Below are 14,834 nucleotides of genomic sequence, written 5' to 3'. Positions count from 1 at the left end.
TTACCCTCCATCTTGTTATTCTGGATTCCCCTGCTTTCACCCTTTAAGAAGGAAGGAAGGAAAACTTGCAGCTTAAATGCCAAAATATACATTTGCTTAGTAGTATTTATCATTCTTTTAAAAATGAGCAAGACCAAACGCATCCCCTTGAAGTCAATGGGAAAACTCGCCTTGATTGGTGTGGATTGCGCCCACTAATTGAATGATATATCTTCAAAAGCAATGAAACAATATATAATACAGTGCTTATATAGGTCGCTACAGTGTGCATAGGGCTATATAATGAGACACATACACCTTGAAAGAACCTAGTCCATCAGATGCAGAAAGATGCACACATACACACACATTGTTGGCACTATTAGGCAGGGTAATGGAGAAACACAGTTTATGGCTATCCCAGTTATGTGTACTTGCCTCATGTGAGTGCCTCACAAGACCAGAGTTGTCTAGAGCAGCAGTGGGCATATGTAGGTTCCTAAGATCTACTTGGCCTTTTCTGAACTTGATCTCCAAGATCTACCTAGCAGAGCCATGTGCAAAATAAACACAGGATTAAAGAACAGGTGTGCCTCTGGACACATTCTGAGTCTATAAATTGGTTTTCAGCTTCAGAATTCAACTGAGATCATAGTCTTGACACGCAAAGGCCTGCTCCTTTCTTCAACCTAATTTAGGTAGCCAAAGTCATTTTGTTGCTGCTACTATTAAAATATTGAGAATCAGAAAGCCACACTTAGCTACCCTGAAAATCAGACAAATCTCTACCCTTTGCCCATCCCTGATCTAGAGATCCAGTGGTTCAAACAATAGAACGTTCAGAACCCAAGAGTTGCCTAACAGGACTGAATCATAAGGCATCTAATCCAGAGGCCATTCAGATGCCTCTGGGAAATGTGAAAATTACGATTGTGAAGGATATTTGGTGTAGGACTATAGCTGAGTGGTAGTGCACATTCTTTGCAGTTGGAAGTCTACAGGTTCAATCCCTAGCACCTCTAGATAGGGATGAGAAAGCCCACTGTGTGAATCCAGGAAGCCACTACCCATTTGTATGAACAAGTATTGATGGTCTGATGGTATAAGGCATCTTCCTATGTTACTGGCATATTGTATTCAGCAATATACTGCTCCTGTTCATGGAGTTTCCACATTAGCTACATTGTGACCAATAGCTATTGATGCATACCCTCCCCATGAATGTATCCGCTTTTTTTAAAAGCCCACCTAATCTAGTGGCCCTTCCCCCATTTTATGGAGGCCTGAGTTCCATATTACGTCCTTTTGATTGTCCTGAAGTGACACAAGTCCACTTTTTCTGGGTTCCAGTATTATGAGAGAAGGAAGACAATGAAGTCTCTACCCACCCTCTTGACACTGTCCATAAACCTTATAAACCTGTAAAATCATGAAAGGTCCGAATTCCCCATCGCTCTGCTCCCAGAAACAATAAGATACTAAAGGGGTGAGGATGAGCAGAGGAAAAAACACAAGTTAATGCAATTTGTATGGGTTCTTTTCTATCCCATCCCACATTTGCAGGCCTTCATAAACCAAACCATTGCCTTTATTTGTTAGCACCAGATGAAGAATTCTTCTAAGAGGGAGACAACTCAGAAGAAGAAGAGAGAGAGACCAATATAATTATTATTTTGAATTTAGATTCTCCCCCATTTTAAGAACAGTAGCACATTCTTTTATGAATGTGTTCCTTTTTCTTTGGGGATGCGTGTGTGCGCGCGCACACACACACAATATCACAACACTGGCATTTCATGAAATGCCAGTGTTGTGATGACAGCTTAGTGTGGACATTTATTCTGGTGCCTCCTGCCAAATCCTCCCAGCTAGCACTTCTCCCTCATAGGAAGATGCCATCTTTTTTATACCTTGCTTGTTATAACCGAGTACCCAGAGTTACCCGGCTGGTCGCCGGTGCTAGAGAAGCTAGAATGCTGAGCTTTGATTGAACCCTATATGTCTGATTCGGTTGCGGGATGGCCATTCTTCTGTTCACCCTTCACAACCCATTTATGGCGAGTTTTCTGGATATTAGCCGACCGATCCCGAAGCAGTACCTACTTCCTGTGAGTTTAGGATCCTTGCGCGCCTTCCTTCACCATGATGGGACCAATCGTAAAGGCAGAGTATCCTGTGCATGCTTGATCGGGCTTTGGTGGTCCCCTGCCAGGCTCACATTGACTTGGGAGAGACGCGAAGTGACTGAAGACAAAAGGCATTGCTGAAAACAACCGCAGTTAACCTTTGAAACAAGCCTCACCAAGAGAGTTTTGTAAACAGAGGAGATAAGAAAAGGGCGATTACTAGAATTTTAGATTAAAGGCTTCTTAGCCTGCCAGAGCCAAATATTATACCAGTGAAGAGGGCATTGATTCCAAGTTCTCCCAAAACATGGGCAAGGCAAATACCCCCCCCCCCTCTTTTCAGTGCCCTCCGGTGTTTCTTACCTACGTGGGGATGCCGCTACTGACACCACCCGACCCACAGAGCGCTTCTTGGCCTCCATTAGCACCTCCGCCCGCGGCCTATTTCCGAATGCTAAAGGGTGTCGTGCCCCAAACAAACTAGGCACCCCTAAAAACTACAGTTTTTTTCTCTTCCATATAACAATAAGGCAGCCTTTAGGTTCCATAACGTAGCATGATGTTTAGGCTTTAAGATGCATCGTCACAAATAATTATTTCAACAGTTGAACCGAAAGACTGGAAGCATTCGGGCCCAACACAACTTTTGCAGACTCTTTCCTTCTTCTCTCTCGCTCTGAATGTACAATCTGGATTTATTAGCCGCTCCACATACACGGTCGTCTGCTATATGTGTGTGCAAGCGTTTGTGCATGATACACACACACACACACACACACACACACACACATATATATATCATTGTATGCGTAGAATGTGCATGTCTACAACTGAAGTAAAACAGAATATTTATGTTTCCAAACGTCGGAATCATTTCGCTTTATGCATGCCTTCGAAAAGTGAGCAAGACTTTATAACCACCGTATATAGTCAGATCTGCCTATTTGTCTATCCGTCTATCTATGGCCCTTTGCTTAACATGCTTATAAAATGTGTCCATAAAGAGAGACACCTCCTCCACCACCACCTTTCATCCACCCAGCCAAACCCAGCCAACACTGGCGTTATCATCCGCCCAGAAGGACACAGCAGGCATCCGATCCCGCGGATTCAGCTCTGGCCCTACCAAGGGGCTAGAGGGGAGTTGCTTTCGAGCCTGACTTCCTCCTCAAATCCTCCCGAACGGCACCTCTAATAAATATTTAAAGAAGCCCTCCTAAAATGTTTACTCGCGAGTTTGCCTTTTCTGCTCAAAGCTAGGTCACGACCCCGAATTTGGACAGCAGAACAAAGAGAGGGTTGACGAGGGAACGCGCGTCTTGTTGTTGGGCAGCGACATCATCTCAGGGCGATTGTTTGGAGCAGCAGGTTAATTTACTTGTTTGGCAAGAACTCTAAAGTCTGGAAGCAGAACTTTTAGCCAGGGTCTGTCGTGATGGAGAGATGCCTGAAAATCCTCCCTTCTTTTGAGATTACTGAGAATGTTTGTGTATTTGTGTATGTATGTAATATTGTAGAAAGATAGGTATTTTTTAAAAAAAGAGAAGGAAGGGAAAGACCTACTTTAATTAATTAGTAGTTCTATCTGCAACTAACAAAAACCATCACATGGCATGGTTATAACAGAGTCACTGGACAGTTGGCTCTTGAACCTCTTATATAAAAGTCACTTTCACTAAAGTCATTGGGACTTACTACTAAGAATATTGAGGGACGGGGGCACTGGTCACATTGGAGGGAACGATAGGGTTTTCTTCTGAGTAAACAGGGATAGGATCAGGTTGCACTTGCTTCTACTTGAGAGTAATACCCCGGTAGACCTCACAGTTGATTCCGCTGATAGCAAGCAGGACCTGATTGGGAATAAAATGTGGAGGATGTAACGCCTCCAAGGCTGTTCAGCTTTCGGGTCTTGGGATTGGGACATTGCACCCTGAATCCTAGTTAGATACAGGAGAGCGTGGACCGGACCGGGCAGTTCTGCAATTCTCCCAACACCTGCTCTAGCATACAACAAATGCCCCTTTATTGGATCAGGCTTACTCCCATGCAAGTGTGTGGAAGATTGCCGTTTTCATTTCCATTTGATTTATAGTAGATTTGGGCTTTCTAGATCCCTCGCATTTTATTTAAGACATGGCTGACTGCATCCTCAGACTTCGTTCGAAACATCTTGGCAGAAACAAGCCTACAAACCTAGACACCTTAACCTGGGAGTAAGTCCAGCCTCATTGAACTCAGCGGGTCCTACTTCCGAGTAACCATGGATCGGCTCCGGCTCTGCGTCCCTTGGAACTTACCTCCAAGGAAGTTTGGGGCAGGGTATACCAATCCACCATTCTGAATGGTTTGTAATGAGAAACGTGACATTATTTAAAATGGGTATGAAAGTCTAAGTCTCCTCTCAAGCTGTTCTGCAAGTCCTTGGTCTCCCTTAAGGTTGCATTCGGCTTATTAGATAGCTATAGCGTGGTCTTTAAAGGCTTCAGTCCTAAATCCTATTGAACCACATTGAACAGCCATAGGGTCGGACTGCAAGGGAACAGTCAGGTCATTCTGTGGGTCTTCCGTAGCACATGAAATGTGTGTCTGTGTTATTTAGGTTGGATCCCTTCAAAATCCACATGGTAATCTGCCTGCCTGCTATGGATAGTCATCACTAACTTGTCTCCCCAGTTTAAGAAATTGCAGTTTTCAGGCGATTCTCTCCCCACCCCCACCCCCGCCACAAGTAGTGATTGCAATTGCATTTTGTTTCCATTTGGTTTCATTACATTTTCTAAAGCTTTGCGTTTGGGAATTTGCCTCTGCGTAAAAACTTTCAAAGGGAACAGATCCAAAAGCTGCCTTCAAAGTTGTATAAAATTTATTCAGCAGCTTTTTCTTTCCCCCCCCCTTTTTTTTTTAAAAAAGTGCCAAGTTAACAGCTCTCTTTGCAAGGGCCTTTGCGAGCGACCGTATATCTTCCTCCTGTCTCTTGAAAGCGATCTCTGGGTATGGAGTTGCCTGGATTAGCCCCTGGCTCTGCGTGGAGCAGGCGCTATCTCGGAGGGGAGCAGAATGAAATGTGCTAAGCGGTTCAGATCCTGGGGATGAAAAGGAGTCTTGGTTTGTACACGTCTTTAATGGCTGGCAGTGTTTATTTCCAGAATAATTGGGGAGGGGGTGCTGGGCGGACGGGAAGGCTGTGTGTGAATTTGAAAGGGACGCTCCGGCAGCAGAAGCAAAAGAAGCGAAGTGAGGTTGCGATTCCAAGCGAGACTTATTCGGAAGAAAAAGTTGCTCTGTGAAATCGGAGGGGCAAAGTTATGGAAGTTTTGTCCTCAATGGGACGTGAACTACTAAGGGGGGGGGGGAGATAGGGGAACGATCCCTGACAGAAATAGGAGCCGATACTAGGAACTTCTGCTCTGAAGTCCCGTCGACTTCAGTTGGACTCATCCTTCAATCAACTGTACCTTGCAGCGCAATCCTGTGTATGCCTACTCAGAAGTAAGTCTCCCTGAACTCAGAGAGGCTTACTCCCGGGTAAGTGGGCACAGGAGTTGCCGTCTTACTCGCTTTTAAAACTCTGTGATTTCAAGAGGAGGGGAGGGAAAGTGGATCGATTTCTCCCGCTGAGACCCTATAAAACTTAAAAGGTGTTTAACCGCGGCTCTTAATGTTAGGAACAAGGTCATGCGTATGTATGTATGTATGTATGTATAGATAGATAGATAGATAGATAGATAGATAGATAGATAGATAGATATAAAAGTTTTTGACACACAGATCCACAATTCAGTAAAGCCTAAATCCTGGTTTCTCGCTTCCTCTTTAAACCGGATTGTAGACCTCAACCTAACGCAAAGCTCGAGGGGTTTGGGGTTTCTGTGGATGGGGGGCAAGGAGTAATTAATGTTTGACTGATTAAAATCCTCATGTTGCGGCTTAGCTGGATTGTGGATCGCGCCGTTTGCAGAAAACACACAATATCTACCCGCCGCCGCACCACATTTCTGGGACCGACAGAAAGGTTACATCACGCCGCGCGCTTTTAATCTTAGCAAAAATATGTAGAAAGCAATATATAAGCATATTGAACAGCACGATCACTGAACGCAAATCGGTCTGAAGAGTCTCCTGCCCTATATATTTATATTGGACCAGATGGAGGAGCGCTGGAGAAGGTCACGGTTCTCCCTCCCTAGCCTCCCACCCCCACCCCGCTTTTCCAGGCTTGTTGTTAAGAAAGCGCCTTGTTGGTTCCTTCCACTAGATATTCTCCAACCACACCCGAAGAATTACTGCCGTTCTCGGGTGGTGGTGGTGGTGAGAATGTTTATTCTCCGAGGGCAAAAAGCACAGAGGCGCGTTTCTGAAACGTAAGCAGTTCTTTTCTATCTGGAAACCATCTTGCTGGGCACGAGACAACTTCTTCCTAAAATGGGTAGAAAAATAATAATCTCGGGATCCGCATCAGGATAGCTCACGGGGAGATAAATCACAAGAGGTTTGTGCTATTTGTGTGGGGCCGGGTGTGTGTCTATGTATGTTTACCTGTCGGTATCCATGGCTGCATGCATTCGCTCCTCAGCGTGGATAATAGATGTTTCCCGGCCCAAACTCGGATTTCAGACATTCTGCACCTCAGTCCTCTTAACACGTTTCCTGGAAAGTAACCCCATTTATTTCCAGAGAACTTACTACCGGGTATGCGTGCATCCGGATCTTGAAGCAGAGTATTGTGGAAAAACCGCCCCTTTACTTTCCAGCTAGGCTTAGGCTGGACTCCAACACCAGCTTTACCTGGGAGTAAGCCCCATTAAACTTAGTGGGATTTGCATCTAAGCAGGCGTTTGTTCCAATCGGTCTGGTTAGCACTGAGGTAGCCCTTCTCCCTGCTTGGAATGGAGCAGGATCATGGCCCTTGACTTACACGAGGCTGAAAGATGGTTATTAGATGGCATTGAACCCTATGAGATTCTACGGTGTTTAGGACAGGATTCCGCACTTTTAGCGTGATGGATCAGGCCGTGTGTATTTGGGGTTTCTTCAAACGTTATGTTAGGGTCGTCTCGGGACACGATCCACCCTGACTTAAGCACTTTAAGTTGCTTGGTGTCAATGCGGGAGTGAAACTCACTCAATGCCTAATTTTTCCTGCTTGAGCTCATTTCCTGATTGAGATAGTAGATATTCTAAGTTACTGTTATTATTTTAAAATGGACCCTCCCCTATATTTTTCACATAAGCTATTTCCACCCACCTCTGGGAAGAAGATAAAAGTGAGAGGTCGCCACTCCTGTGTATGTTTGCATCATTTTTACAGTAGTTTTCACCACAAATCTACCTTACCTGGCCTGGATCCAAGGAAACATCTTATTTTTAAAAAATCGATCCAAAAATTTCTGCTTAAATGTATCAATCCGTGTGCTCAGTATTGTTGGAGGAGCATGGTCTATTTGTGTGGGTACTGTTGACTACATAGCATAGGTGCCCAAACTCAAAAGGGTATAAATATGTTTGTATGACATGATGTAATTGTGCTAGAGTGTCTGTACAGATGCCTGTTTGAATATATGTGTGTGCATCTCCACTGAAGGTCATTTATGCCTGTGTGTCTATTGTCTAGGTGTATATTTGAGGGCATAAACCTGCTAAATGAAAATAAATTGGGAGCTGCAGCTAATTTGTACATGATTAGAGCCCTAACTTGTTTGTGATTCTTCCTTCCTTTTGATTTTTAGATTGGATTGATTTGTTCATTTATTAAAATATGCATATATCACCTGTTAGGCCAGCATTTCAAGGAGGTGTACAGTAGTATCATAAAAGGCAATGTCCGTGTACCTATACCTATGCAATTTACATCAAGCCCAGTCAGTCAGGAAGAATACCTGGCATTCTACAGTTGCTTAGCAAAGAAATGACCATGGCCAGGCCAACAGTGTTGGTGGCTGCCTTAGTTCTGGAGAGAGGCCATCCCAGAGTTTGGATGCCATGCAGAACAGGCCTTCTTGCTGGTTGTTGCCAGATGGCCATCTGCAGGCTGAGCCACAATCTGGAAGGCCTTTGATGATGATTTCTGTAACTGGGAACATCTGCATTGGTAACCTGGTCTCCAGCTGCTGAGGATCTTATACGTTAATATTAAAACCTTAAACCTAACCTAGGAGCAAACAGGTGCACTAATAGGTATATCTACCTGAGAGAGGCCAGCAAGGTACAAACATGCATTTTGTATTGTGCCTGTCTGTTACTGCTAGCTGGTATCACAACCATAGATACCACTTGTCACCACAATCCGAGGCATACTTTCTTAGATATAAGCAGTTCCTACATGTACAACTATATCAACATTTGGTTAGCATGCATTTCTGATACATGGTAAGTGAAAGTGTGAACTGACTCTATTGAAACGTATTGTGTTTAAGGTAGCTTGGGGAGAAAGGGGAAAGTTCTGTTTGGCGTGTGATATCTCTAGTAGCCCATTCACACACAGGAGGCAACACCAGATGTTTCAGACTTTGAGTGAACCAGTCCTATGATGTGTGATAGGTGTGTGAACTAGCCTTAAGGCCCTTCCACAAAGGCGTGGGTCTCCCCTCCACACGTCACAGAATCATGGAGTTGGAATGGATCATCTGGCCCAACCCCCTGCAATGCAGATGTCCCATAGGGGGATAGGACCAGCTACTTGGTGTTATCAGCACTGCGCTCTAACCAACTGAGCTATCCAATTATCTTTTTCCTTCTGCTTGGATCTAGGACTGCAAAGAACAATTCATACTTGAAGAAAATCCAGGGCAAAAATTCCACAGTGTCGATGGGCTAGAGTTGCTCCTTAAACCACCCCCCACTTAAAAATAAATATTGCTAGGAAGCCAATGCCATTGGAACTAACTTTCTCCCGTGCCCAGGGGTTCCAGGTTCAACCTCATTCCCTGTGTGCCATTCAACCTCAGTGGTCCTGAGTGCCAGTTGGGCACGAGTGCCTTTGCATCCAATGGGCTGGGGTTTCACCCCCTAGCCACCTCTTCCCAAAAAGTTCTCATGAACTTCAGGAGGATGTGCCTATGAAAACTTACTGGGCCACTTCACGTTTTGCAAGGATCGCGTGACGTTCCGCGGAGGTTTGGCTTGGCTCGCGTTTTTTGCGGAGAGAGAATTCCTTGCAAGACTCTTCGGGAACGTCTGGCAGAGTCGAGCTCTAAAAATCAAATGTCTGGCTGCAGATGTTTGGGAAGAGAGAAACTCGCCCCCCTTCCCCTCCGCGTGGTGTGCTGAATCAAGCACAGCTCCAGGGCCTGCGATCGCACGGCCTGTACATGCTTCTTCCTTCCTTCCTGTGCGAGTGTGATTGCTATGCTATGTGCGCGCCCGCGTCTATCTATATATTTTTAGATCGGTCGATCGAGATAGATAGATTAGATAGATAGATAGATGTAGATATAGATATAGATATAGATATAGATATAGATATAGATATAGATATAGATATAGATATAGATATAGATATAGATATAGATATAGATATAGATATAGATATAGATATAGATATAGATATAGATAGATGATAGATAGATAGATATAGATATAGATAGATAGATAGATAGATATAGATATAGATATAGATATAGATATAGATATAGATATAGATATAGATATAGATATAGATATAGATAGATGATAGATAGATAGATAGATATAGATATAGATATAGATATAGATAGATAGATAGATAGATAGATAGATAGATAGATAGATAGATAGATGATAGATAGATAGATAGATAGATAGATAGATAGAAGATAGATAGAGATAGATAGATATAGATATAGATAGATTAGATATAGATATAGATATAGATATAGATATAGATATAGATATAGATATAGATATAGATATAGATATAGATATAGATATAGATATAGATATAGATATAGATATAGATAGATGGCATGGGACTTTTCTGGGTGAAGAGAACAAGAGAGGGAGGGAAGCAAGTCTTCTTTCTTCTAAACAGTGAAGCCGGGGAAGACCACACGTCCACAATCTAACTTGTTACATTAAATATACTACCTCCCACACAGACACAGAGTGGGTGTTATCAGATCAGACCGACTGGGGGAAACAAGAAGATACAAGGGGGGGTGGGCATTCCTGAAATGCTCCTTCTTCATTCCTAAAATCCCATTAGTCTCTGCGGGTCAAGCAGCCACGTCTGACGTTTGTTACGAAACAGCTTGTCCGTGTTCCGCCTGGATCTTTCAAAAGCCATTCATCCTTCGACTCCCTGACCCTTTTGTCCGGATGAGCCCCACATACTTCTAGCCAAGGGGGCAGAGAGAGGGGGCGGGAAGAGGGTGCTGCTGACCTGGAGACACCTTTGCAGCTGGATCCGGCCTGGTTTTAGGCACAGCCGTGTAAGAAGACTCTCCTCGCACCAAATGGGGAGAACCCCCCTCCTTCGCCCTGTTTTTTATAAAATTTTTATAAAACCCTTCCAGTTTCTCTCCGCCCCCCGCTTTTGCTATTGCTTCATCTTTAGTCTTTTTTGGACTTATCTGTCTTCGGTCTTCCTCTCTTCTGTCTCTGGCTGGTTACTCGCTGCAGATATTAGCCGGCAGCGATTCTCTGTGACGACCTGCCAGAGAGTCCTTTAAAAAAAAAAAAGGAAAGGGAAAAATACGAGCCCTTCGTGAGCAATCTCCGAGTTGACTTTACAGTTTTCGCTGCTTTGGTGAAAGATGATTCCCTCTGCAGGAGTTTGAGCGCGGTCGTCCTCTCCCACTCGGTCACAACGTTTTGGTCAGCAAGCTATAAAGATGGGCAGCGATAAAAGCCAAGAGAAATAACTATTCATTTCAGTTAAACTCCCTTAGTGCCCCAAGCAAACCTTGTCCCCTACCCTCAAATTCATGCCCCCTGAATTATGCCGCCTGCATGTAGGATGCTGATGCAGACCTTACCTCGAAAAACTCAAGACTGCACGTTAGCATATGGTCGCAGAACAGAGTCAGAGGTGATCATCAAATGCTGAAGGCTGGGGAAACAGACCACCAAACCCATCCCTTTATTATTCCGATGGCAGTCGGTATTCCACGACAGTCATTTTGCTGGCCTTCAAGTAGAATACCCGGATTCCTCGCACGTTTACGCCGAAGTAGGGGACTTGCTTCCTAGTGTTTGGAAGAGCCTGAGATAGGAAGATCGGTTAGCTTGCCTAGAATAAATTAAATCGGTACAGTTTGGAGATTTGGATGGGAAGGTGAGTGTGTATGAGGCACACCTAAACAGTGTTATTTTATTGGCAATGAGAGCAATCCAGACCCGTGCAAAGTTTATGTACCGTTGAAATTAATGGGATTTGCACACATCCTCCAGTAAGTGGAAAGGCATGTCATTCAAATCAATAGCACATGGTGCCTTCAGGATCCTTGCGTCCAGAGCCTATGGAGGTTCGTAAGTGTCACTGAGCTGAATAGGAGTTAGGCTTGCTTTACAGTGCTTTGAGTAGCACCTCTTTGGTCGTAACATAAGATACAAAAGCTACCGGGACGAGGCTGGGATTTAAACGCGCTTTGCTGAATCCAGTCTCAGATCTGAAGCATGAGCACACTCAGATCTCACTTCAGTTGACAGCCCGGATACTTACTTCCAGGTAAATGCGCGGTCGAGGCCAACGCATCCATCCCTTAGCATTCATTGGAGGATCTACATAACAAATGTTAACAATCTGAAAGTCATTTACCAAAGATACCTCCCAGGAACTGCACTGCTGCAGGTGCTATGAACTTCTCCAAATAGCATCGTTTCTAAGGACCCCTTAGTTTGAGGAATTAACTTTAAAGAGGTTTGAAAATGGTTTAAATCTGCAATGTAACTCTATGCGACTTTGTTCAAATTAATACACCGGTCGACCGATGGCAGAAATTAATAATGTATTGAGGCCTATCTAAATATATGCAATCTATATGTATAAACACACCCACCCACACCATCAGGCAACCTTTGTATTAGGCAATGCAAATATTGTAACGATAGTTTCACCATACAATACTTACCGCCCACTGAGTGATTGTCATGGGAAAAACCTAGTAATAATGTTGGGGATAAGGTGCACGTTAAGCGGATTGGGTGAGGAATCGGGTTTTCTCTTCAGTTAAGGATATCGCTTCTGGGGCAAATATCACTGCTTGTGCTCCTGATCGAAGAGAGCTGGGTTGAAATCTAGGTCTGGTCAATATTGAAATAGTCACATGGACCACCGGTCATCTAGCACTGCTGAACTCCTTTAAACCCTTATTCTGTCCACTAAATTATTTGCCTTCTCTTATGAATTAAGCAACTCCATTGGACTGAGACACCATATCGATTTCTGGGCAGGGTCACGCCAAGGGCAAGTGGCATCCAGCTGGGATTTGGGACCAGTGTGGTAACAACAGAGGGTCACTTTGTGGCAGCCCCAAAAGGCCTACTTCGCTATCATACACATGGACCACCACTCCGAATTAGGAGCAGTTGACTGACTCCACTGAAAGTTCTGTCTGCAGTGTTTGATATGTCAGGGCTCCTTCACTCAGGCGGGTATCCTATTGATGCTGCAGTTTCGTCGGCCGATGAGCTGTGAGTTAACTCAAGGGGCTTGGGGTTATAAAGCAGCTTCAGATTTCTGGTCGGGTAGGAAGCTCTTTGGAGTGGCCTTGGGCAAGTCTTCACTTTGAGTTTTAGTTTAATCAATTGCGCAGCTTAAGGCAAAGTATATGGTCGGCCCCTTTGATCCTCATACCAATCTAATCAGGTAGGTTAGGCTGACACAAGCTCACTCAATAAGCTTTCGAAAAGGACGAGTCTTGTAAATTTTGTGGCTGTGCCAGGATTTGAACCCAAGTCTCCCCGAGTAGAGCCTCAGTTGTGTCACGCACAACTACCTCACATAGGAATAAGCTCCCGCCTCTTTTTTTAGACAGCGATTTCCCTTGTTAGGGGATGTCTACCTTTAATCCCATGACTTCTTGGGGGGGGGGTGTCAAATGCGTTTAAAACCAACCGGCGATTCATTGAAAAGTGGTACAAAGTCGAAAAGGATCTGTCAAACCCTGGACTCTATTGTAACCAAAGCACCAGCCCATGCTTTCTAAGAATTTCCAAAAGTGATAAGAGGTCTCTGTGTGTTGAGATAGATTGCAGATCTCCACGTTGCAATGACTACAACTGTAAAGATTTGCTTTGGCCAGGAAAGTGCAGATTACTCCACTCCCTTCCCTCATCCTGTTAAAGACTTGAGGGATGCTAGAAAAAGAAGAAAAGAGGGGCGGAGGTTGTGTGGAGACAGGCAGAGACCACACTGATGTCTGGCACCCGACCTTGATTTCACAATAGATTGTAATATTGACTAAAAAATGGCGTTCTCTGTCAATTTTTCTCCTTTCTTCAACATAGAACAGGATGTTAGCAACGTTAACTTAACATTCCTTATTTTTACAGATAACCTGGCCTGAATTCTTTATTTAGTTTATCCTTTCCCCACTCCATAAACTTGCAAGTCTTTCACTATATCAGATGCCAACAAGAAAAGGGACGTGAGTTACCAAATCACCCAGAAAGCTCAAATAACTGCAAAAAGATAACCCATAAAGTATTCTGAGGAGTGGGGAGGGGGCGAAAGAGAAGCCGAGTCTCTGAAGTCCAACCAACCCTATACCATAAAATAATGCATACGTTATTAAAGATCAGGGGGCTGAAGTTCTAGTTTCACTCAAATAGGAGTAAATTCATTGCAAGCCGTACTACACACTAAGGTATATACATTTACCTGGAAGACAGGATTGCCCTGTAAGGGACAGAGACAGACAATGATTATTCTGGATATATTTAGAAAGTGGACTGTACAGAAAATAGTGTGATCATCTACCTATAGCATTGCTGCTGTTTTCGGGATTTCCCGGCCTCAGCCCTGGAGCATACGAATATGCCTCTCAGCCCAAGAGCCTGAGCAAACGCAGAGCGCCCATCTTTCATTGGTCAGTAGCCAACTGCACTCCCTCACAAATATGGGTGTTAATATTAGCCATGGATTATTATTATTTTTACTCCTCCCCGCTGAAAATCCATGGCTGATAACTTTGAGCTTCTGAACCTCTCCTGTTGGGGTGTTGGAGGAAAGAAATCCTTGCTTAAACGTCTTCGGAACTCCCATGTTCCCAGTAGGTTGAGGCTGAGCTCCACCCACTAACCTCCGGAAGGAACCCCAAAGCCAAAAGCCTTTTTAAGGAAAGAAAAAGGGGGAGGTGGTTGGTGGAGCTGGCAGACGAGTTTCACCTGAGGGCTACGTTCCAGACTGATGAATTCTCGTCTGGAGAGGCCACAATTTTCTTTCGTCAGAATCTCGCAAGCCTGTGTAGGCAGGGAAGGACGGGGAAGGCGCTAGGAGCCACCCCTCCTCCAAACAGCACGATGTACTTCAGTGGAGCTCTTTGATTGATTGTATCTACATTTGGGGCATCAATAACACCAGCAAAGGCTTGCCCTTCGTTGGAAGCCCCTGTCCTTTCTACCAGGGAAGCGATTTCGGAGTAGGGCGGATGGGGATAGGACCCAGGAAGGACCAACGGCTCTTGGATGCATCCAAGACGAAGGAGCATGAATGCTGCGATACAACCATATGTGTTCACAAAGAGGGATTAGGAGCCGTTGTCATTTGAGTCACTTCATGGTCTTAATTGTATGTCATAAAAAATAGAA

The 14,834-nt window shown here is 44.3% G+C and overlaps 1 protein-coding gene across 35 annotated transcripts in view; it reads left to right on the top strand.

The window, feature by feature from the left end:
• HOXC5 (homeobox C5) overlaps positions 1-14,834 on the top strand; it is a 160,514-nt gene that overhangs the window by 57,982 nt on the left and 87,698 nt on the right. Inside the window, exon 1 of one of the 35 annotated variants that reach the window (XM_081849004.1) lies at positions 5,071-5,213. The exons of 26 other annotated variants lie outside the window; for them this stretch is intronic. The gene's annotated coding sequence lies outside the window, so the exon portion shown is untranslated. Of the gene's footprint in view, positions 1-5,070; positions 5,214-5,979; positions 6,598-14,834 lie in introns of those variants that run through there. 8 more of the 35 variants (XM_081849002.1, XR_014153174.1, XR_014153175.1 and 5 more) reach the window with 8 other exon arrangements.

The sequence above is a fragment of the Podarcis erhardii genome (assembly GCF_964252035.2).
Source record: "Podarcis erhardii genome assembly, chromosome: 2".
Lineage (NCBI taxonomy): Eukaryota > Metazoa > Chordata > Lepidosauria > Squamata > Lacertidae > Podarcis > Podarcis erhardii.
The sequence above is the reverse complement of the archived record's forward strand: the minus strand, read 5'-3'. Positions and strand labels throughout refer to the sequence as shown.